The 24,539-nt window shown below is 41.3% G+C and overlaps 1 protein-coding gene across 1 annotated transcript in view; it reads right to left on the bottom strand.

Annotated features, from left to right (window-relative positions):
* Window positions 1–24,539, bottom strand: part of SRGAP1 (SLIT-ROBO Rho GTPase activating protein 1) — a 233,214-nt gene that overhangs the window by 153,110 nt on the left and 55,565 nt on the right. The gene's annotated exons all lie outside the window — the stretch shown is intronic.

Here is a 24,539-nt window from a genome sequence, read left to right as displayed (position 1 = left end):
ACTCTGCCAATATTGATCATACAATTTTGAACGGGCTGGGCAAAATCAAGGATATGACATTTTCAATAAATGAGCAGACTTCTCAATGAGCAACACTTCTCAAAGTCTCACTGTGAAAGAGAGAATCTTAATCGACATTGGCTAGTTTACTCAAAATCAACAAAAAAGTGTTCTGTTTCTGTTGCAAAATATTTTGCAAGAATGCCAAATCGTTGCTTGCACTTTCTGGGTACAATTACTGGCATAACTTCGCTGATGCTCTGAAGCAAGATGAAAAGTCACCTGGCCATTTTACAGCCTACTCCAAATGGCTGGAGGTTGAATCCAGGCTCAAGCTGAATAAATGCACAGACACAGAAAAACAGCACATTATTAATGTAGAAACCCAGCATTGGAAGAACATGCTCAAGCATCTGATCTCAATTACCCTCTTCCTTGGAAAGAATAATTTGGCTTCCCAGGGCTCGTTGGATAAGTTATTCACTGAACATAATGGTAATTTTCTCGGTATGGTAGAGCTCCTTGGGAAATAAGATGATGTCATGTGTGAGCACCTACATCAAGTAATTCATAAAGAAGTTATGGACCATTACTGCAGCCAATCAATCCAAAATGAATGGATTGACCTTATGGCAAGGAAGGTGCTTGATAATATATTGATGCGGCTCAGCAAAGCGAAGTACTATGCCATAATAATGGACTGCACTCCCGATATTAGTCATAGTGAAAAGATGTCATTTACAGTAAGATTTGTTGACGATGAGGATAGCTATATCCAAGTAAAGGAAAACTTTATCTGTTTCCTGTCTGTGGACAACTCTACTGGAAAAGGCCTAACAGAACTGTTTGTGAACATTCTGAATGAAAATAAAATAAAGCTTCAGGACTGCCATGGTCAAGGCTATGACAATGATGCAAACATGAAGGGAAGAAATAGCAGTGTCCAGGCAAGGATCCTTGTGCTGAATTCCAAGAACTTTCTTCATGCCTTGTAGCTGCCGTTCTCTCAACCTGGTTGTGTCAGATGCAGCATCATCTTTTTTAGATTCAGTATCTCTCTTTGGAGTACTGCAAAGGATATACATCCTGTTTTCAGCATCAACTATCAGGTGGAAGATCCTCACAGACACTGTTACAAATCTGACCATGAAGCCACTAAGTGACACTTGGTGAAAGAGCCATATTGACAGCATAAGGCCAGTGAAGTACCAAATGACAGAGGTTTATGACGCCCTGATGGAACTGGCGCAGTTGAGTAAAACTGAGGCTGGAATCTGACATGAGGCACAAATTCTGGCAGTGCAGATCACTAACTTCAAATTTGTGGTTTGGCACAATATCCTGTTCCAAGTAAATGTTGTAAGCGAGGCATTACAAACCTCAGTCGATGGACATTGCGACCGCTACTACTTTGATAAGAAGCTGCCTTGATTTCATGGTGACCTACAGAGACAACGGATTTGAAGATGCCGTCGCTGCTGCCAAAGAAATGGCAGAAAACTTAGGAGTTGAGCCTGTCTTCAAGGAAACTCGTATTCATCAGAAGAAGAGACAGTTTGGTTATGAGGGCAGAGATGAGGTGATGGGAAGCTCAGAAGAAAAACTCATGAGGGAGGTTTTTTTGCTTGCTCGTTGACACTGCTTGAGTGTCCATCGAAGAAAGGTTCAGACAAATGAAGCACCACAAAAAGACCTGGGGGGTTTTGTATGACCTTAGTAAGCTGCTGGCGGACAGGAAAACACTCTTGAACAATTGTCTGGACCTTCAGCGGATACTGACACTGGGGAATGATCGGTTGTCAACGATAAAGACCTCTATGTCGAATTGGACAACATCCATCACATTTTGCCACACTAGAAACACTCTCCACTCCAAGTTCTCCAATTCATTCATGATACAGAGCTGAAGGATGCTTTTCCTAATGTGCGGATAGCTTTCAGGATTCTGCTCACGCTGCCAGTCACAGTTGCGAATGGTGAGCACAGCTTTTCGAAGCTCAGGCTCATTAAAACATATCTTCAATCGACGATGGCCAATGAGAGACTGACATCACTTGCCGTTTTATTGCTTGAAAATGCCATTGGCCAATCTTTGGATCTCTCTGATGCTGTGCTTTAGTTCGCGAGGGCAAAGGTGAGAAAAGCACCTTTTGAACTAAACGACCAGGGTTAACATTCTAATGCTGTCACCTACTATAACACTATTTAATACTGGTCCACCCAATGTTGGTGCACAGTTCAATTTCTTGATGTTAGTACATTTTTGTTATTCTTAAAATTAAAAAGTTTTTATAAGCTTAGGCCTGGTCTACACTAACCCCCAAATTCGAACTAAGGTACGCAACTTCAGCTACGTGAATAACGTAGCTGAAGTCGACATACCTTAGTTCGAACTTACCGCGGTTCAGACGCGGTCCACACGCGGCAGGCAGGCTCCCCGTCGACTCCGCGGTACTCCTCTCGCCGAGCTGGAGTACCGCAGTCGACGGCGAGCGCTTCCGGGATCGATTTATCGCGTCCAGACCAGACGCAATAAATCGAACCCGGAAGTTCGATTGCCAGCTGTCGAACTACCACGGTAGTGTAGACCTGGCCTTAGAGGAAACAAAATTTTTAAATTTGCTTATATATGGCATGAATAAATACAGATTTACAAATACTAGTGTGCAAATTTATTGTCTTATATGACAGGGATAAATCATGCATGCAAATTGTGCAAAGTCTTGAAATGGGCTACAAATGCAATAAAAAAATAAGATATTCAAAAGTTTAACAAATTGAGTGGAAGGGCACCGAAGACACTCCTCGCCTGGGGCACCATTTGGTCTAGGTCCAGCCCTGCTGCAGCTACCTGGCTTGAATCAACCTGCCCAGCAGCAGCAAGATGCCTCCTGTAACTAAGATGAAAACTGGCAAGATTTTCCTTACCACTGCCACTCTCACCCCAACAAAAGCACAATTTCACTCACAATATCTAGGAAGATATGATACAGTGCATTCTGTTTGACCAGAAAAAAATCACTGAGACAAGAGCTCCAAAAGAGAACATACCCATCACACACAGTTGATCAGACCGACTGTGTAGGTGGTTTTTAGTGCAGGCACCAGTATAGAGAATGCTCACAAAAAATGAAAGTAAGAACTCTCATAAAAGGCATTGGCGAAGAAAATGTGTGACAGGAATTTCAAAAACAAACAGCCATCTCTTTGCTCATCTAGTGGCACCGAGACCACTTAGAGAGAGAGAGAGATTAATGAGTTTGCTCTACAGCCTTAACAGCCAGTTGGCTTTTAGCTCATGAGGTAGAGGCTCACACACGAAGCTCCAGAGGCCCCAGGTTCAATCCCACCTGCTGACAACCGGGGTCTGTCAGTGTTACACAGGCACCTTGTTTGTAGTAGTGCTCCCACTCCCACATTCCTTCCCTCATATATGTTGTGCTCTCTCCCTAGTGCACCTTTTTGATCTCTGCGGTCACATCCCCCACACCACTCTTCACTCTGAAATGGAGTGCTAGAATCTCCTTTGCTGACAGCAGCATGTTGCTTTTGCCTCCCCATTCCCTAATGTGAGGGAGGTAGGCATTTCTCTCTCTTGTATAAGTTCCCCATGCAAGTGGGAGTAGATGGGGGTGGGAGAAAGCTTCCCTATCTCATCTGTTCCTGCTCTCACATTGTCAAGGAGGAACAAGGAGACAATGAGGAAGCTCTCTCTCTTCTTGCTCTCATCACACCATGGGGAAAGGAGGGGACAGGGAGATATACTTTTCTTCCCCCCTCCTATGTATTCCGAAGAAGTCTGGAGGTGTTGGAGGATCTTTGTTCATTCATCTGACCCTAATAACCTCAGCCACAAAGGACCTAGACAGAACAGAGATTACCGTGCTAAATTAACTGATTATTATTCTCTACAAGATTCCCCTTCCCTCCAGAATCTATGTTGTTGTTACTGGTGTTCTCCACTCTCCTGTAACTGAAGGTGAGATAAGGTGCTAACCAATGCAGCAGAGAAGCTGGAGATGCTTGACCAGCGAGGCTGCCAAATTCAAGAAAGTATCCCTTATTCATGAAAGTACTTAAGCACATGTTCAAGTCCCATTAAAGTCAATAATACCACCTAGCTCTTACATAACACTTTTCATCCATAAAGCTCACAGTGCTTTAAAAAAAAAAAAAAAAGGCAAGCATCATTATCTCCATCATGTACATGGTGAAACTGAGGTACACATGGGTTAAATAACTAGTTCCAGGTCACACAATAGGCAATGCTTTCCTGAATAACAATGGATTTAAGCATAAGTGTAAGCGTTTTCTTGAATTAGCAACAGGCTGCTACTAAAGCAAAAGTAGCAGCCTGTGTGGCAGGACAAGTAGAAGTAGTTGTGAGTGAAAGGGGAGCTATGTCCCCAAAAGTCACCTTCCCAAAGCTATGTGCCCAATTACATATCTATTAAACAACCCCCTCTTCCCCTGCCCCAGCAAAAGTACGGTAGCCACAAAGGACATAATCTAATGGCGGAGGAAATCCAGGAATAAGTGACAGTTCCTGTATAGAACTCTCATGCAAAACACTAGCCATTGTCTTAAATATTTTTTACTTTTAAAATAATCTCTCAAAAATCTAGGGCAGGTAATAATTTCCTTCTAAGATTAGTAAAGAAAGCATTTTGTTCTAGGTGTTGTGAATCTGCATATTTGAATTCCAGAAACAGACATCTGCATCTGGAAGGAGAGAGGAAACTATATGTAATACTCCCTTTAATCTACAAAACAAACATCTGCTGAGTCTCAAGCAGTGTATTGTCTAAATTCAAAAGCAGTAGAGCTCTACAGCTGTCTATCTCTACTCTCAGCAGCTGGGGCTAGCAGGGGAAATAAGAACTACCATAGAGGATACATTGAGAGTTTCTGCCATGAAAGGAAACAATGCTAATAAATGAATACAAAAAGTCAACAAGAGTACAGCAATTTTTTTTTGAAAGAATGAAAAGTTTCTGACCTGACATGGGAAAATGTCACCCAATCTGCATTTATGATAAGATATGTTCACAGTTTATAACTCTCTCGTCTTTGAAGATTCCAAGAAAAAAGATTTGAATGTTCTGTATATCATTGGCTGTGACACTAAGATTTGAACTCTACAATTTTTAACAATGCTTTAGAATGGTAAGGAACTGATGGGGACAGTGGGGGTGGTGTTTGTTTTTAAATTATGGTTGCCTGTTTGATAAACACTCTCCAGTCCCCAAAGGAGTGGATACATACATTAGCAGGCTGAAAAGCCCTGGTTAAAGCCAATTTCCTGTCTACAAATAAAGTTCATTATTCAAACTGTCATCCTAAAGCCTGATAATCAATTTGAGAAGCTCAGTACAATTACTGCATTTTAATAGAAAATGGTGAAACTACTGTGCAAAAGGCTTTTTTTAAGTTACTATTTTATTGTTGTGGAACTCAAGAGGTAAAGGACACAGTGTAAATTTTTAGAAAAATGCCAACACAACTGCACACCTAATTACAATGCAAACTCTGCTCCCAGGCCTCACACAGTACATCTTCATCTCCATTGCTCTTCCTTCCACCACTCAACTTTTTCTTTTGTTTCCTATCACCATGCCCGGACCCCTTTAATTTATCTCCGTGCTACTCATGCAAGCCCTTATCCACAAATACATGTGTTCCTTTCCTTTTTGCTAATTAATCCAGGCAACTCCTGATCCTAACTGGTTTATTTCCTAATATTCCAAGCACTTCCCTTCTTCAAGTTATTGCATAATTCCTCCATTAGCAGCGCCTGGTTTTTTGCTGTAGCACAATGCCCAAGTGGTGGGACAGTCAAGCAGGCTGTATGGCTCTGACAAATGGAATAGAATTCTTAGTGTGGGTCTAGTCTGAAAAGTGTCTCTAAAATGGCATTGGGGAATTCCATGTTTATTGTCTCTCAAAGAATTTCCATATCAAGTGGGTTCAATTTACACATAAAAAGATGTTTTTCTAATTGCGAGCCCCGCAAATTCAACATGGGCTCTGAGAAGCAAGTTGGAAGTAAGTCATGCATTATTCCCAGTAATACTTTTTTTTTTCTAGGCCAAATTAGCCCCGAATTGCATCTCTGCAACCCCACTGCCTTCAAATTAGGCCCGCTGTGTCACCTGTGTAACCCCTCATTACCTTCAATTTGTTTACATAGGTACAACTGATTGTAACTGGGTAAATAATTCTATTAATGATGCACTGATAGAATAGAATCCACAGCTCACACCTTCATAGCTGCATTGGCTGTACAGGAGTAAAAAAGTAGTAAAAGCTTATCTGTGTCCTTAAAGTGAGCTGAAATGAGGGAAAGCCAACAGGAAGCAGGTAGCTGTTGAGTAAGAATGTGCCATTTAAAAAGAACAATTTTTCACAAGAGACCCACACTTCAGGACAGTCACTGGCCAAGTCACACTACAATGGAACTGTCTGAGTGTGATATGGAACTAGAGCTGGTTGAAAGGTTTCTGAAGGAACAGTTTTCCTTCAGAAAACTTTGAATCAATGAAATCAAAATGTTTCAGGAAACTGATTTCATTGACATTTTCACAGGAAATTATCAAAACGTTTTGTTTTGCCTTTATTGTTTTGACTTATACAATGATTATAAATATATTGTAATATAATATAAAAATATTGAAACAAACATTTCAGATTCATCAAAACCAAACTAAATATTTTGGAATGTTTCATTTTGTGAAGAATTCCAAGATTACAACCTTTCATCCCAAATTGTAGCCAAAACCAAATTTTGAAAATTTCCCATTGAATGGAATTTCGACCTGCATTACATGAAACCCATTGGGACACCAAAGGGCTGAATCTCGTGACTTTCTTGCAAAATAGTTTAAAAGGCTGCCTTAATATTTACAGATGCAGATATGGATGGACAAGAGAGAGAAGCCTCTGAGGCTATGTCCACACAGCTTGCAGCAGCGAGCCTCAGAAGCCAGGTCAACAGACTCAAGCTCACAATACGATACACTACGGCACTAAAAATAGCAGTGTAGATTTTGCAGCTGAGGCTGGAGCTCAGCCTCTGAAGCTTAGAGACTGGGTGGGCTTCAGAGTCAGAACTCCAGCCACAATGTCTACACAGCTGTGCCAAAGTGCGAGACTGAGCCTGTTGACCCCAGCTCTGAGACTTGCTGCAGCTCACTGTGTAGATGTACCCTGAGAGGTTCATCTCCTTGGAAGATCTAATTTGGGCCAGGTTCTGATCTCAATTACAGTGGGGTGAAAGTGGATAAATTCTACTGACTTCAGAGCTACCCCAGTTACAGCTGTGTAAATGAGATCAAAATCTGTCCCGAAAGCACTAAGTTTGCATCTTGATTGACAGGAATGTAATTCTCCACACAATAAAGATAATATATAGCTTTGTCAATGCCTGTGCAGAGCAAGGCAAGGCAGTAATAAACTCTGACTATTCCAAAGGAAGGAAGGCTAGGCTAACTCTACAACTTTTTCTGCAAGGAATGTAATTTAGATTTTCACAAGGAGGAGAAGCAATGAGATACATAATTATGACATCCTCCCACTGTCCCCATGACCCTATTTCCCTTTTGTAAGAATAGGGATTTTCCCAACAGTGTCCTGGGCCATATTCCCCTCCTAATTATGCTATGCACTAATTGACTGATACCCTCTCCTCCAAAAGATAGCAGCATTTCAATGGTGCTTTTGCATATAAAGTTTGTCAAGTATTTGGGAATTCTCCATGATGAAACTGTTATACGATGCAGCCAAACTATTTAATGACAGGTAAAACTGTGGGATCCTGCTCAATAGTGCAGAAAACTCTTGGTAGTTTTGTGGATGTGCAGTGTGCACAGGCTAGAAAGAGAAAACAAAATTAAGGTAATCTACAGTTTTCAAGCCAATGTACTTTTAAACAGACTTAAATGTCTAGTATCTGACACTGGCAGTAATAGTCAAGTTAATGTGCAGTAATGTTTTTGGATCAGTTAATTAACAGCATATAGCACCTACTAAGAGGTTAGTTAGAAGAAGATGCTAGGGGAAATGTTTCAAATTAAGAGGTCACAGAACATATATAGCTAGCAGTCAGCTGGGAAGACTTAAAACAGTGGCCCTATCCTAGAAAAGCAATGCACCCATACAGACAAGGTGTATTTTAGGCATGCTTACTATCATCGTCATCTGGTGCTGAAGTTTCTATTAGTTGAGGTATACGCAGCAAGCCTGGAAACAAACCCCAAAGGGTTTTTTTTTTGTTTTTTGTTTAGGTTTTCCTTTCTTCCTCCATCCTTTGCTTTTCTGTTTTATGATCATCAAACCATTCATAATAAGTGTTTCCGAGATGTTTCTTACTATTACAACACACATTTTGACTTTTTAAAATTTAAATCTGTCACTATTTTTTAAATAATTGAAGTTTTAGAGATAGCAAAATCACTCAAAGTTGATCACCATACACTAGCCCAAGCACCAGGTATGCCCAGCTGCCAAGAGATGATTGTACAATTACAGAAAAGCACTGCAGCTGGGCTACACTGGAATGAACCAGTTCCCCTTGGGAAAAGTTATATGGAATGCATCAGACAATAATGAGAATTGGAGTCAAGGTTTTAAGTAAATGTGGATAGTGAGGGATGCAAAGACCTACTCACTCACACAGGTCTAAGTTCAGGATTTAGCAAAATGCAGAATTAAATTCTAATAGTTTAGGGCTGAATTTTCACTAGAGGAAAGATTGATCCTATTTGTGGAGTAAAGGAGTAATTAAAAATCCTCTTATTCCAGGTGAAAACCTGGTTTTAATAATATTTAGTACTTGTAGACAATGAAAAATAGAAATCAGTAAATGCAAACTTGTTTGATTAAAAGCTGCCCATCTGGAGAGTGATTTTTTGCTAGAGTATAATTTATGCTTTAAAATGAAACAGATTAACAAAAAAATCAAACTCTATTTTTATCCCACTGCTCCTCCCCAAAAAAGCTGTAGTCACTTTAAAAATACTGTGTTTAATTCTAAAGAGAAATCCCAGCCTCTCAATGAGCAAAACCTGTAACCAAAACTAAAAGATAATTGAAAATACTACATTATCCAGCAACAATTAAATATTCATATGCATTGTTAATATATTGCATTTGGAAGCAACATTCACAGCCCCAATCTAGAGTAAAATTGCATTTTATCCAGTCACGCGAAAGTAATGTACAACAATTGCTATGATAACAGGTCTAATCATTTCCTTAGGCTGTCTCCATTCTCCATATGTCATCTGTGCATAATTCATAGGTGATGCCATATGCTGTCTATAGCAAGATCCCTGTAAGTGTTCCTGGTGATACTTGAAGGCATGTCTTCATAAACTACATTACGACATATTTGACATTTAAAAAAACATACAGGCAAAACAATTCTACAGAACATAATTTGCCTAAAATTTACATTAGTGGTTTGATGGACCTTTGATGACTAACTCACTGAATTACATCATTGTTCAGTGTACTCACTAACAGAACACAAGCTTCTTCTCTTGGTATGATTTTTAAAGGCAAAAATCAACTTTTTTTGGCTCTAAAGCTAAGGAGCCAATCCTACAACTCCTATGCACATGGATAGTCCCCATTGGCTTCATTGGGATTATTAACACAAATAGGAATTATTCACTTGAGGAAAAGCCGGCAGGATCAGGATTTGAAACATCTCTGCAACTGGAGGAAAAATAAAAATTGTACTTCCTATTTCCTGATGGACCTCTGGATCCCAATGTCCTCTGTACTGTGACCCCCAGCTGACCTCACAGCAGTGTTGCTCACATTTTTTAAGCAAGTAAAATAAAAAGATAAGCAGCTGTGTAGCAAAGACAAGAGCACTGGTCAAAACAGGATGACAAATAACAGGATCTCCAGAGAGATCAGTATTGTTTGAAGAGGGGAAGCAAATGAGGAAGAATATAAGTTGGGATGGAGAAGTGGGGGGGAAGAAGAGGAACGTAAACAAGTCCTTTTATTGGAAAGAAAAAAAAATCTGAAGGGAGAATTTCTGAAAGGTAAATGGGAGCTTAATTGGAAGAAAGGCAAATAGGAATGGTGACAAGAATAGCTTTGTATATTTAAGGGTTACTTTTAAAATATTGATAACTAGGCTTAGATTTTAATGTTAGATACATTCAAAAGCTTGTTTACGGTCACAGTATGTATTCACGAACCCAGTAAAGTAGTCATGAAATCGAATCCAGAAGCACGGCAGATTTGCTAAATCAGAACACCTATTTCTCATTTTCAGAACATGAGTGTCATTAAAAATCTAAAGCACTTAACCCACACATCTCTTGCACTGGGGATTTCACACGCATAATTAAAATAGTGTTACGCTTAAGTAATGGAATCAAGGTATGATGGAAGTGAGAATTATCTGTAATATTTTTATGAATGATTTGGCTTGGTTTTGCTATCTAATGGATGCAGAAAGGTTAAAATGCTCCTGGGGCAAAACAGGAGATATGAGGTGTTTGTGTCACAGAGCTGTCTGGGTTGGTATGAATGAACCACCAAGGGCTTGCTGGAATCAACACATATCAAAGGAGGATCCTGGAAAGACAACAGGAACCCCAATGACTGAACGATTGACAGGAGGCTCACGCAGGTGGAACATGTGAACTCAGCATGGTTTTGCAGCTGGAGGACAATGACAGGAACCTGTGATAAGAACTAGTCCCATCTGGGACTGACACACAAAGAAAAAGAGCCAAGATGGCTCCTACAGCAGTTTGGCTTGGTGGAGCCCTAGCTTTGGCCAGTCTGAACGCTGTCTTAACCTCTGCTTCTCTGTGCTAACTCAAGGACTTCCTGACATTGTATTCCAGTTGCCTAATAAACCTTACTCTATTTTGAAAAGGCTGCCTGGTATCACTGCAAATGCTTACTAAGACCATTGATCCCTGAAGGGGTAAAATCTCAGAACAGGAGTACACGTCAGTCAGACTCGCAGTTCAGAGCTCATGGTGAGAATTAGGAGTGCTGGAGCTGGGACGGTTAGTGTTGGAGATTTTGAGGCTGCATGTCCGACCCTTGTGGAAAAGTGTGACTCCTTGGGGACCTGACACACTAAAGGAGGCTGTGTAAAGGCTGAGGCATAGCAGAGATCTTGTCAATCTTGACAAAAGGACATTAGACACTGAAATTCTGAACCTGCATAGACTTATGCATATACTTAACTTTAAGCGCTTGACTTCACTGCGACTACTCTAGTGCTGAAAGTTAAGCATGTACATAAGTCTCTTAAGGATCAGGGTCTAGTAAAGGCCTGACCCACATGGCACTGTACACACACAACTGCTCCTGAACTTAATGCGAGATGAGGGTACTCAAGGCTTCACAGAAAATGCTCTTCTTCCCACAGGATCAGGCTCCAAATTGTGATATAAATATAACAAAAAAAGCCAGATGTCCAACTGCCCCAGGCACCATTATTATTATTATTTAAATAAATGGCATACAGCAAAAAAAAAAAAAAAAAAAGTCCCAAGAATAATTGAGGCAACAATGCGTTTTCCTAGAAAGTTTGTCTGTAGCAGGAGGGGACCTTTCTGCATGTTACGATTTGGTCACCCTTAGACAGATCATGTAGATCTCACAGGATTTTCCTGCATGCAGATGCATTTCTACAGATCCATGATCAGTGCTACATTTGCAGGAGAAACATGAAAGTGGACACTAGCATGGTTTTCTCTAAAGCATTGTTAAGGGTTCAGTGTAAATCCGTCTTCTCCCCACATTTGAAATGGCTCATTTCAAGAGTATTGCAAACTTTGCCCATGTTTAAAAAGGTATTCCACAAATTAAAGCTAATGTTAAAAATATTCTATAATACACAGGTTGAGAAAAGAGTGTCTCTACATCTGGGTATAGTGCTTAGATTATCCACAAATACAAAGTTTGTTTTTAAAGTCATAAGATACATATAGTGCATAATCAGCAATAACCCACATTTAGGTGAATGAATTTAAGAATACATTTTAGATATTTAGCATCCATGCATTTGGGTACATTACTCATGAAAAATGTTATACAGAGAGTTGGTGGCGGAAAGCAAAATATATCAGTGAGTGAAGATTGTCCCTCAGTAATTAAGAATTTAGGATAGGTTGTCCATTTAGAGAAAAAACAGTCCATCAGGAAAGTATTGGAGTTACTTTCCCAACTGCGCTTCTCATTGGCACTCCAGGTCATTCCTTTGATATTGCTGATGTCTGGTGATGTGTTCTATGTAGATGTCCCTTGACCACCTGATGGCGTCCGACACCATGAGTGACGCATCAGCCGAGCATAGCATTGACCAACTTCACATTCTCTCTCGGTAACTCCACATTCGATCGTTACTGGGGTCCCATGTGCCCAAGGCTCCAACGATCAGCGCGCGAGTTTGGACCTCATAGCCCCTAGCTCTCAGGGTGTCAGCCAGAGGGGCGTATTTCTCCAACTTTCGAGATCGGGCGTCGTGGAAAGCCGGGGGCCTGTTTTCGAAGGGCACTGTGATGTCCACCATGATGATCTTCTTCTGGTCCTCAGTTAGCTGTCCGTTCCGAGAATGGCTGAGTTCACGGCAACCTTTCCCAAAGGTGGTGGGATGGCTCTGACCAGGCGATCTTGGATGGCGTTGTGTCACAGCTGCCAGGCTCTGGAATGGGGCTTGCAGCTACACAAGACGTGGGGTAGTGTCCTAATACTACACCAACTTAAATTACTACACCTAATTACTGCACCAAAATTTTCCAAAACGTGATTTTTATCCCATTTAAGGTTTAAAGAAACATCATATTCCAAATAGAGGAAAATATGTAAGTCTGCTTTTCCCTCCTATGTTTGGAATATGTTTGTATGAAGCTCATTTGGAAAACTTGGTCACTGAGTGGAGAACATGATTCCTTCTTAGCTGAAAGGACAGGTTAGTATTACATGGGGAGGAAGGCTAAGAAATAAAGGGAGAGAGCTGGGAGACACGTCAGAAATTGATGCTTTTGTTTTAGTTATGTTCTTATTTTTAAGTTTAGCTAATAGTTTTTATTATGCATGATGCTCTAAGGTCTATGAAAGAGAGCACACAGGCAGGCCATTATTCACTTAAGACTCAATTCTGCACCACTGAAATCAATACAAGTTTTGCCACTGACTTCAGTAGGAGCAGGATCCGGCCCCTTTAAACATCATTCTTCACCTATGTATTTAAGTTCCCTATACATGTGGAATAAGAAATGTAAGGCTATTGACTTGCTTTGATATTGGGTAAGTCACTTAAATCATTCTGTTCCTTAGTTTACTCCTCTGTAAAATAAGTACAGTATAATAATGATCTCACAGGGATGTTGTGAGTTTTATAAGTGTCTGTTGAATACTTTGAGATCCGCAGATTAAAAAGTTTATAATGCTGTTCCAAGTCCTGAGACCTTCCCGTCTTTTGGAGAAAGTATCCATCTGTCTAAAAGCAATGTCCCTGCTTTAATTAAGCTAACATATGGGGCCCAGTTGTTGTAAGAGAAGTTAAGATTTAAACTAACCAAAAAGTTAGTTTAAAAGACACCTGTACAGTTAGATACCACCTTGAGCAACTCTTCTGATGAGCACAACTGTCATCTTCTAAGCTTTAATACAGAACTTTGCTACAGCTTTAAGAACCAGATTCTGCTTGTGACAGTCAATATTAAACTGCCTCTCGAAAAAAAGTTTAATAGTGATAAAATAGGATTCAAGATTAGAGATATATAAAAAACTAACAACAACTGACTGAAAATTAAGTAAAAAATGTAATTTAAAAAAAGCACTTGTGAATGAGAATATATTGGTTGTGCCTGATTGTTTGTGCTCTTACAAAAAACAGGTTTCTCTGGTAAAAACAACCACCATAGTTTGCCAGTAGCTGGAAAAAACTTATTAATCAAGATAACAACCCTAACACTTTCACTGCAGACTCAAGTACTGAGGTTGAATAAGCAACAGTCTTTGAGACAGGTGTGGATAAAAATCAGAAGACAAAGTTTGGAGCAGAAAATGGACTTAAATAGCCCTTATTTAACATCATATAGGATAACAGATGACATTGCATAGCAATTGCCTTATACAATTCAAGGGGTTTAAGTAAAATCAGAGAGAAATGCAGCCCTTAATAGAACTCATTAAAGGATAATGCCAGACTATATGGAAAAACAGAAGTGCATCTATTAATTACAAATTAAGAGTGTTGGGACTTCCTGATGGAGCCAAGACAGTTAACAATGTAGGAGCTTTTGCAGCAATTATAAAAAAATTAAAATAGAAGCTTGATTTCTCTCCCCTTGGAAATTTCTAAAGATTTTGAATTGGATAGTAATTTTCTGTTAATTCTACCAACGATAGAAACAGTTCATCCTGTTGCTGATACTCCAGGACAACTCTAGATTGCATCCTTCATGGTAACACTTGAGTGACATATTATTACTGATACAGCTGTTATTTCTTCCTTACTCTGATTTTTAAGAAGGGGATTTTTGTTCATATTTTTCTTGCTCTGGCTCAGTAAATGACCCGCCCCCCGTACAACTTCTCCCCCAAACAATAAAACAAAATAAAAACCAAAACCCCTTTCAAAAACCCCTTGAAAGCACATTTTGTGGGTGATGGGTCTGATATGATGGGTTCTCTTTTCTGCTATATTTCTCACTCTTTGGCATTAAACAAAGTAATACTTTTAATGACCTGGAGGAAGCTGAATACTCTGAATTCACTATATTTGGCTCAAAATAAAAAAAGGAGATGGAGAGAAAGATTAACTGGGGGATGCGTATGGTTCAATGACTGATTTAACTACCAATTAGATTATATCAGCATTCTGAATTATACTTTGAGCTATTATTTATATCACAACAGTTCCTAGAGACCCCAACTGAAAATGGGGCCCCATTGTATTAGGCACTGTACACACACACACACACACACACACACACACACACAGAGTGTAACAGGCAGTCCCTGCCCCAAAGAGCTCACAATTAAAATAAAGACAGAGAAAGGAAGTATTATTATCCCCACTTTACAGTGCAGAAGTGAAAGAGAGAGAGATTAAATGGCTTGCCCCAGATATTTGGGAAAGCTGAGAACAGAACCCAGATCTCTAATGACCTTGTCTAGGCACTTAACCACAAGATCATACATATATCTCCCCCTGTGCTGAGGGCCATAAATACAAAGACAGACTTCTCTGAGTTCTCCCCCTAATTCACTAGAATCCTGTATAAATGTGACTGATTCCCTCTTTTTTTCTTCAAAGTTACTAGGACAATATCTTTTCAATTCTATTATCCGACTCGTTAATTGGAGTTTTTGTGAATCATCAGTAGTTCAAACCAAATTGGATGACTGCCTCATTAAATTCTTGTCTCATTTCCATTAAGATTTTATAAATTTCATGGGAAATTTATCATGTTACATTCCAGCTCTAAGTGTTTAAGCTTTTGTTCTAAATGGTTTATTTTAGTGGTTACTTATGTCTTTTTGCTGGCGATGACAGAAACAGTTTGCTCTCAGAGGTAGGCCTTTAGGGAGTCCCAAAGATTGATCAATCTTTGGTTTTGGAGAGAGTTTGCAAAATATGTGATACTTTTAACCAAAAAACACATTTCATGTGTTGACACACTGTTGCAATGCTATATTATTAAAAGTTCCGCCATGGGGCTATATTATGCCTCTGGAGGAAGGCTTCAAATGCACCAGCCCATGATCCAAAAGATGGATGATATCAGCCATGACGGATTATGAATACTGTAGGAGTGTACAGATTATGAATACTGTAGAAGCGTACTATGTAAGCATCTAAGAATATTGGTATGTAACCTAGTTGTTGAGACTGTTATAATTTATATTGATAGCCGGGGGAATGTTTATTAGAAACCATAATGCTTGAATTCAATAGGGGCTGTGGGAAGAACAAACTGGGAAGCAACACAATGGTTTTCCAGATAAGAACATCTAAGTACACACTTGGAAGACAATGAGTCAAGCTGCTAGCTTCAAGGATGTCTCCGAAGAGTTGCAAACCTTGTTGCGTAACAGCTTGGAGTTAGCAGATCAAAACGGGCTATAAACAGGGGGAAAAAATGTCAAAGGGACACAGAGGAAGGTTCTGTGAAAGGATCTGTAACAGGGGTAGCCAACCTGTGGTTCCGGAGCCGCATGCGGCTCTTCAGAAGTTAATATGAGGGTTCTTGCATAGGTGCTGACTCCGGGGCTGGAGCTACAGGTGCTAACTTTCCGCTGCTCAACCCCAGGCCCTGCCCCAACTCCACCCCTTACCCCAAGGCCCCTGCCCCTTCCCGCCCAATCCCCTGAGCCTGCTGCACCCTTGCTCCTCCCCCTCCATCCCAGAGCCTCCTGTACACTGCGAAAAAACTGATTGCGGCAGGCAGGAGGCATGGGGAGGGAAGGGGAGATGCTGATCAGCAGGGGCCTGCTGATGTATTACTGTGGCTCTTTGGCAATGTACATTGGTAAATTCTGGCTCCTTCTCAGGCTCAGGTTGGCCACCCCTGGTCTATAAGGAAGCACTCCATCCAGGGTCCCCATGTGGAAGATGATTAGGCACCTGGTAAGCAGATATGAGGACAGTCTATTTTATTGTTTTTAAGATACTTTTCTCTGAAACATTTTTATTTTCAATAATATTTTGTTTTAAGGAGGCTGTTTGGTCACTGTATTAACCAACAGTCATTACCCCCAGAAGAAAGAGAATCAAAGAGTCTGGACATATATAGAACTGTAGGGCTGGAAGGAAGCTTCAGAGGTCACCTAGTCCAGCCCTCTCCACTCAGGCAGGACCAAGTATACCTAGAACATCCCTGACAGGTGTTGGTATAACCTGTTCCTAAAAACCTCCAGTGATGGGGATTACACAACCTCCCTTGTGATTGGTACACAGGGGACTGGAGCCCAAGGGCCTGTCTGAGAGCATGATTCCACCCACAGTCAGTTAGTGACTTGAAGCCTGAAACCTAATGGGGGTGCACTGAGAGAGATCAGGAGGGTGCAGAACTGCAGTTTTCCTGGTAATTGTGACATCAGCTAATGTAAGACTTCAAGAGACTCAGAACTTAAAATCACATACATGGTGTGGCAGCAGTAGCACATTAGGAAAGAGAAAGAATATCATCGGACCTAAGCACGTTTATCAAATGGTCATATAAAATTAAAGTCTAACATAATATCCTCTGCTGACTAGCACCATTCCAACGAGAGCATTTGTACAAGGAAATGCCCAACATACAATTCAAAGTCTCACCAATAACAGAGTCTTCAAATTCAATACCAACCACGTTATAATGAGCAATTGGGACATGTAAGTGACCTAAGTGAGTAAAACTCATATTTTATTTAAACTAAATCATCTGTTACATTTATGGATGATTCTATAAAGTCATATAGTGAGCCCAGAATACAGAATCGCAAGGCTTTTTCTGCCATGGTTTTAGAAAAGGAGACAAGCAACCAATGGTCTGCCAAAATAAGTCTCTGAGGGTGTCCCAAAAGTGCATGAAATTTCAAAGTTTAGAAGTATATAGCCAAAGACATTCACTTTGGTCTTATCTTAGATGAAGTTAAAGGTGTAATGAGGCTTTTAGGAAAGGGAACGAATAAGAGAATAAAATAAGTGTGGTTGTGAAACTCTCCCTCCTTTAGGTCTAGAGCAGGGTTTTCAACTTGGGGGGCCACAATCCTGAGGGCTCTCAAACAGGTGTCAAGGGTCACAACCATCCTGCCCTTCCAATATTGCTAAATCAGAGGCAAGTCTCAGATATATGGGAAGAGGTTCCTGGTGTGGAAAAGGTAAAGAACCACTGGCTGAGAGGAGTGTGATGGGTTGGATCACAGAAACCCCCTTGGGGCTGCCAACTGATGTGCCAAGACTACTTCTGCCCCTGCTTTCCCTGCCAGCTTGGGACTCCAGAGCCCTGCCTGGATGTGCCAGACACGCTTGCCGGCCACAAACACAGACCCAGGTCTGACCCATGTCCCACAAACTGCAAGCTTAACTGAAAGCAGCTTAAGAAGTGTTCCTGTCTTTAACATCTGATGCCCAACTCCCAATGTGGTCCAAACCCCAAATAAATCCGTTTTACCCTGTGTAAAGCTTATACAGGGTAAACTCATAAGTTGTTCGCCCTCTATAACACTGATAGAGAGAGATGCACAGCTGTTTGCCCCCCCCCCAGGTATTAATACATACTCTGGGTTAATTAATAAGTAAAAAGTGATTTTATTAAATACAGAAAGTAGGAGTTAAGTGGTTCCAAGTAGTAACAGACAGAACAAAGTGAATTACCAAGCAAGTCTATGCCTAATACAGTAAGAAAACTGAACACAGATAAAACCTCACCCTCAGAGGTGTTCCAGTAAGCTTCCTGTTACAGACTAGTCTCCTTCTAGTCTGGGTCCAGCAATCACTCACACCCCTTGTAGTTACTGTCCTTTGTTCCAGTTTCTTTCAGATATCCTTTGGGGGTGGAGAGGCTCTCTCTTGAGCCAGCTGAAGACAAAATGGAGGGGTCTCCCAGGGGTTTAAATAGACTCTCTCTTGTGGGTGGACACCCCTACCTCCCCCTGTGTAGAATCCAGCTATAAAATGGAGTTTTGGAGTCACATGGGCAAGTCACATGTCCATGCATGACCGAGTTCATTACCAGCCAAGCCACATTCCCAGGAAAGCTCAGATGTGGATTGGCGTCTCCACGTTCATTGTTGGCTTAAGGGCTTCTTGACTGGGCACTTACTGAGAATAGTCTTTTCTCAGGAAGCTGACCAACTGCTTCACTAAAACCTACTTAAAATCAAACAAGTATACAGCCAATATTCATAACTTCAAGTACAAAAATGATACATGCATACAAATAGGAGGAAAGTATTCAGTAGATCATAACCTTTACCTAGGCATGACATATGTAGCATAAAACATATTCCAGTTACGTCATATATACATTCATATTTCCATAAAGCCTTATGGGGTGCAATGTCACAAGGAGTACCGTGTTTTATAAGACTTCTCTAACTTGCTCTGTGAAGAGAAAGAAAGCAATTCCTCCCTTACAAGATTTTAAATTTTAAAATTATATACAGAATTATGAAAGTTAGAGATGGAACAGACTTAACCTATCTGTTACAGACACATTTGATCTACTAGAGAAATGGGAGCCCTATAAATAAAAGCACAGTATTAACATGTTCCCAGGCCAGCGTATGGTTAAACTGATTTTTCTAAACAGTTTCATCTTCCTTAATGTTCAGTTAATATGGTACTACTGATTTCATACCAAACACAAATACTCCACATATTGCAAATTCACAAAATATACTTCGTTCTGTCTATTAGAATAATTCACCTTTCATCTTCCCATATGAAAGACACCTTGGGGTCAACAACCCAGATTTTAGGAGACACCCTTAGAAGACAGAGAAGGAAGTGGATTAGCGTCTTCCTTCTCCAATATCATGGACAGACTACCAGCTTTAACAGTTACCTTTTCCCCGTAGGGAAAGTTATAAAGGTGTGGCAATGAATGCCACGTCACCTTAACATAGATCAGTTTTCTCTTATTTGTGTGCAGGGTAAAGCCCAGCAGCTTGATTTAACACAGCTTTTGTGACAGTACCATTCCTTCTATGAGTGAAGGAAAAAGTCTCCCTACAGCAGATGAGTGGATATACAAAATGTTACACATGAGAAGTGTAGCCTTTTACACTCCTTTTATACAGGTGTACATTCCTCAACAAAGTTCAAGGCAGTGGAGAATCAAGGTCCATACAGAGAGCAAGCTAAAGAACTGGCCCAATCATGCTCCTGTTGCCATCAATGGAAGCAGGAATGGACCCAATAGGAAAGGGATGTTGGATTCTATTGTAATGAAATAATCAGTGTAAGGTAATCTGGGTTTTAAGTCTTGATTGGTTAAATGTAAGGTTTATTTTGTGGTCTGATGATTGTTAGAAAATGTACCTGTCATGTATCTACTCCTATGGCTCTTGTTAAGATGATAAAACCCATTCTTTTAGGTCACAAGTATAGCAACCTTTCCCCCTCCTCTTATTAAGAGCTAAGAATATGTTTCTATGAGATAAAGTGTTCTTGGGAAGAATGCTACCTTGTGAGACTAAAATGTGTAGTAGTATAAAATGTATTTTTGATAGCATATGCCATATTTTTATTTTGTTTGAAAGGATACTGTAGTGACAGATGTATCAGATACCTTCTTATATGGTCTATGTATATCTTAATCTTGTGGATGTTATCCTCCGCAAAACAACATTCCTATACATTTTATTTGGTATAAACAGACTTTTGAAGATTCAGAGGTTTTTATTTTATTTTTACTTTTTCCTAAATCAGCATTTAAGGTGTCTAGTCTGTTTCTAATTAGCATAAATCATCAAATCAGTGAGTCACTTCATATGAAGTGATGAAAGTTAGGTAGTAAAAACATTTCATTTCCAGAGCAAAAAACCCCACCCCCACTTTCATTAAGCTGGACTTAAGGTGGTAAATATTTAATATCATTAACTTAAAGGGGATGCTTTAATAGTTTTGTGGTTTTAAAATATAAACCACAGGGATTCTCAAAAGGAGCCTAAAGGGTGCCCAGCTCCATTTGGATCCTGTGACAGTCCCAGTCTAACTGAACGCCAAGTAGTTCACAGTTAAGGCAATACTTTGTAACCAATGGAATGCATGGAAATGCAGAGGTAAGACTCTCCCTAAAAACAACTGTAATTCTATGCTTATATCCCTGCTACTCTCTACACCACTCATGTAAGGTGGATACCAGGAACTCTGATGGCTAAATGCCATTTCAAAACTAATATACTCTAGTATTTTCTTTGCAACTGCAGATATCTTAAAGTTCTTGACCCATCTATTCTCCATATACACTAACAACTTTGTAAAAATGGCATCAAGAGGTTACACTTATATTACATGTTCAATTTGCTCAGTTTATATAGATAAACAGGGTGTTTGTTTTGTTTAACCTGCCAGCCCTACAAACATAGGTTTCAATCCTACAAAAAACTCTTCATGAACAGACACCTGTTCCTTCATGGAGCCTCAATGATTTCAGCGAGGCTCCCTGCATATTCAAGACCTTCGCTTAGGATCTGAGGGTATGTCTTCACTGCAAAGATAGCATGAATGTGAGCAGCCACCCTGCAACGCCCTACCTGAGTTACTGCATCCTCACTGGTCCTGCACTCACCTGAGAGTGTTGCTAGAACTTCTGGTGGCATTTCCCATAGTTTTTGGTGCTGCATTAAGTTGAACCGCCCTATGATTCTTTCCCAGTGAATTGTGGGAGAACCTGTCTGTCCTTCTGGGCACACAGGGGAACTGTGGGAACACAGAGGACTATCAGCACTCGAGGGATTTAGCCTGTGTACTCACTGCAAAGTGGATGAGTTGCAAGTCCAAGTCAACGTGGAACCTGGGCTCTAACCCACACCCTCAACCATGCCAGCCAGCCCAGGTTTGAAAGCATCACTAAACTCAGGCGAGAAGTTTGAGAGTCTGGACAGAAGGGGGGGTTAGGGCCAACACCCATGTCAAGAGCCCAGGCTAATTCTGTGCTGAAGACATACCCTGAGAGACTCAAGATGTGTTCCGGCACATGCACCACCACCATTAATAAAGATTCCAGTCCAACTGGGCCTTCAATTACATGTGTGAAAACCCACTGTCCTCGATTATGCCCTCAGTTACATCTGCACAAGCCAACTGCTCTCAGTGAGGTTTCACAGGTCTAACTGATGGCATTAGGTTCCACTTGCAGCCTCACCTGTGCAACTTAGTTAACAAGTCTGATAGTGATGTATGAGCCAGGGTTGTTGTTGTTTGTTTGGTGGGTTTTTTAAAATTTTTAAATCCAAGTTTCTCTCTGTGTGTTTTGGTTCCACAGGGCATCCAGGAGTAAAAACTTACACAGTTTCTTAAAGCAAGGAGGTACACATTTGAATAGGGAGCTGATCTGCTGAGCAAGTGGTGCCATTTTTATACAGTCATTTTTAAGAGCATAACCACCGAGTTAAACCACAAAATATGTGTTTAATTCAGAGTACATATTTACCTTAGCCACAAGGTTATAATGGGTTGAAGATGTCTGCAGATGCATGGCACCCTACCACCTGGATAGTAAAAAGTCAAAATGGTTTTACAATTTTCAGTGGTGAGGATGAGGGAAGTATGTGTGAGAGGTTGGATGGGATTTGGCTAAGTCTAGGCTGTCATAGTTTTGGCTTTAAGTCAAGTTATAACTCTGTATAGAATGATATTAAGGAAACAAGTGGAAGAATCAAACCTTTCAATTTGGATTTTCTAGTAAAGAAAAAGAGATGACAATGTTTTAAAGCCTCAAGTATGTCATACTTGTTGCAAGTTTAAGAGCGCAGGAGAACACTAATCCACTAGGGCTACGGCTACCCTAGAGAGCTTACCGCAGCGCAGCTTCACCGATGCACCTGTAAGCTCTCTAGGGTAACTGCTCTAACTGATGGGAGAGAGCTCTCCCATTGACTTAGGCCTGGTCTACACTACGAGTTTAGGTCGAATTTAGCAGCGTTAAATCGAATTAAGCCTGACACGTCCACACGACGAAGCCCTTTTTTTCGACTTAAAGGGCCCTTTAAACCGGTTTCTTTACTCCACCTCCGACGAGGGGATCAGCGCTAAAATCGGCCTTTGCGGGTTTTGGGGTAGTGTGGACGGAATTCGACGTTATTGGCCTCCGGGAGCTATCCCACAGTGCTTCATTGTGACCACTCTGGACATCGCTCTCAACTCAGATGCACTGACCAGGTAGACAGGAAAAGCCCCGCGAACTTTTGAATTTCATTTCCTGTTTGCCCAGCGTGGAGAGCACAGGTGACCACGCAGAGCTCATCAGCACAGGTAACCATGATGGAGTCCCAGGATCGCAAAAGAGCTCCAGCATGGACCAAATGGGAGGTATGGGATCTGCTCGCCAAATGGGGAGACGAATCAGTGCTAGCTGAACTCCGTAGCAGTAAACGAAATGCCAAAATATTAGAAAAAGTCTCAAAGGCCATGAAGGACAGAGGCTATAACAGGGACGCACAGCAGTGCCGCGTGAAAATTAAGGAGCTAAGGCAAGCCTACCACAAAGCCAGAGAGGCAAACGGAAGGTCCGGGGCAGGGCCGCAAACATGCCGCTTCTACGCGGAGCTGCATGCCATTCTAGGGGGTGCAGCCACCACTACCCCAACTGTATGCTTTGACTCCATCAATGGAGAAACACGCAACAGGGAAGCGGGTTCGGGGTACGCGGAAGATGATGATGATGAAGACAATGAAGATAGCTCACAGCAAGGAAGCGGAGAAACCGGTTTCCCCAACAGCCAGGATATGTTTATCACCCTGGACCTGGAACCAGTAACCCCCAAACTCACCCAAGGCGTGCTCCCAGACCCCGAGGGCACACAAGGGACCTCTGGTGAGTGTACCTTTGTAAATATTACACATGGTTTAAAAGCAAGCGTGTTTAATGATTAATTTGCCCTGGCAATCGCGGCCAGTACAGCTACTGGAAAAGTCTGTTAACGTGTATGGGGAGGGAGCGGAAATCCTCCAGGGACATCTCCAGAAAGCTCTCCTTCATGTACTCCCAAAGCCTTTGCAAAAGGTTTCTGGGGAGGGCTGCCTTATCCCGTCCGCCATGGTAGGACACTTTACCACGCCAGGCCAGTAGCACGTAGTCTGGAATCATTGCATAACAAAGCATGGCAGCGTATGGTCCCGGTGTTTGCTGGCATGCAGACAATATCCATTCCTTATCTCTCTTTGTTATCCTCAGGAGAGTGATATCATTCACGGTCACCTGGTTGAAATGGGGTGATTTTATTAAGGGGACATTCAGAAGTGCCCGTTCCTGCTCGGCTGAACAGAAATGTTCCCCGCTGTTAGCCACGCGGTGGGGGGGAGGGGTGAAGTGATCATCCCAGAGAATTGGGGGGGGGGTAGTTGGGTTTGTGCTGTATGTTAACCCGGAAACCGCAGCCCCTCCTTTTACATTGCAAACCCATTTTAAATGTCCAACCCAACGGGTCCTTGGTATGGGAAATGAGGGCGTTGCTGTTTGAAACCATTCCCACATGTTATGAAGGTTAAAAAAGCCAAAAGACTGGGGCTTACCATGGCTGCCTGCAAGCCGAATTCTGTTGCCTGGCACTGCGTGAGTGATCTCTCACACCAAACCGGCAGGCCCTCAATACAAGAGGAAAAATGCGACCTTGTAACGAAAGCACATGTACTGTGTAATGTGAACAGCAAAATTTAACGTGAAAGAGTGTACCCATTGTTCTCTAAAATGTGTCTTTTTTAACCACCTCTCCCTTCTCCTCCACCAGCTGCAAATGTTTCTCCTTCGCAGAGGCTAGTGAAGATTAGAAGGAGAAAACTGAGGATGCGGGACGATATGTTCTCGGAGCTCCAGATGTCCTCCCACGCTGACAGA

The sequence above is a fragment of the Emys orbicularis genome, chromosome 1 (genome assembly GCF_028017835.1).
Source record: "Emys orbicularis isolate rEmyOrb1 chromosome 1, rEmyOrb1.hap1, whole genome shotgun sequence".
Taxonomy (NCBI): domain Eukaryota; kingdom Metazoa; phylum Chordata; order Testudines; family Emydidae; genus Emys; species Emys orbicularis.
The sequence above is the reverse complement of the archived record's forward strand: the minus strand, read 5'-3'. Positions and strand labels throughout refer to the sequence as shown.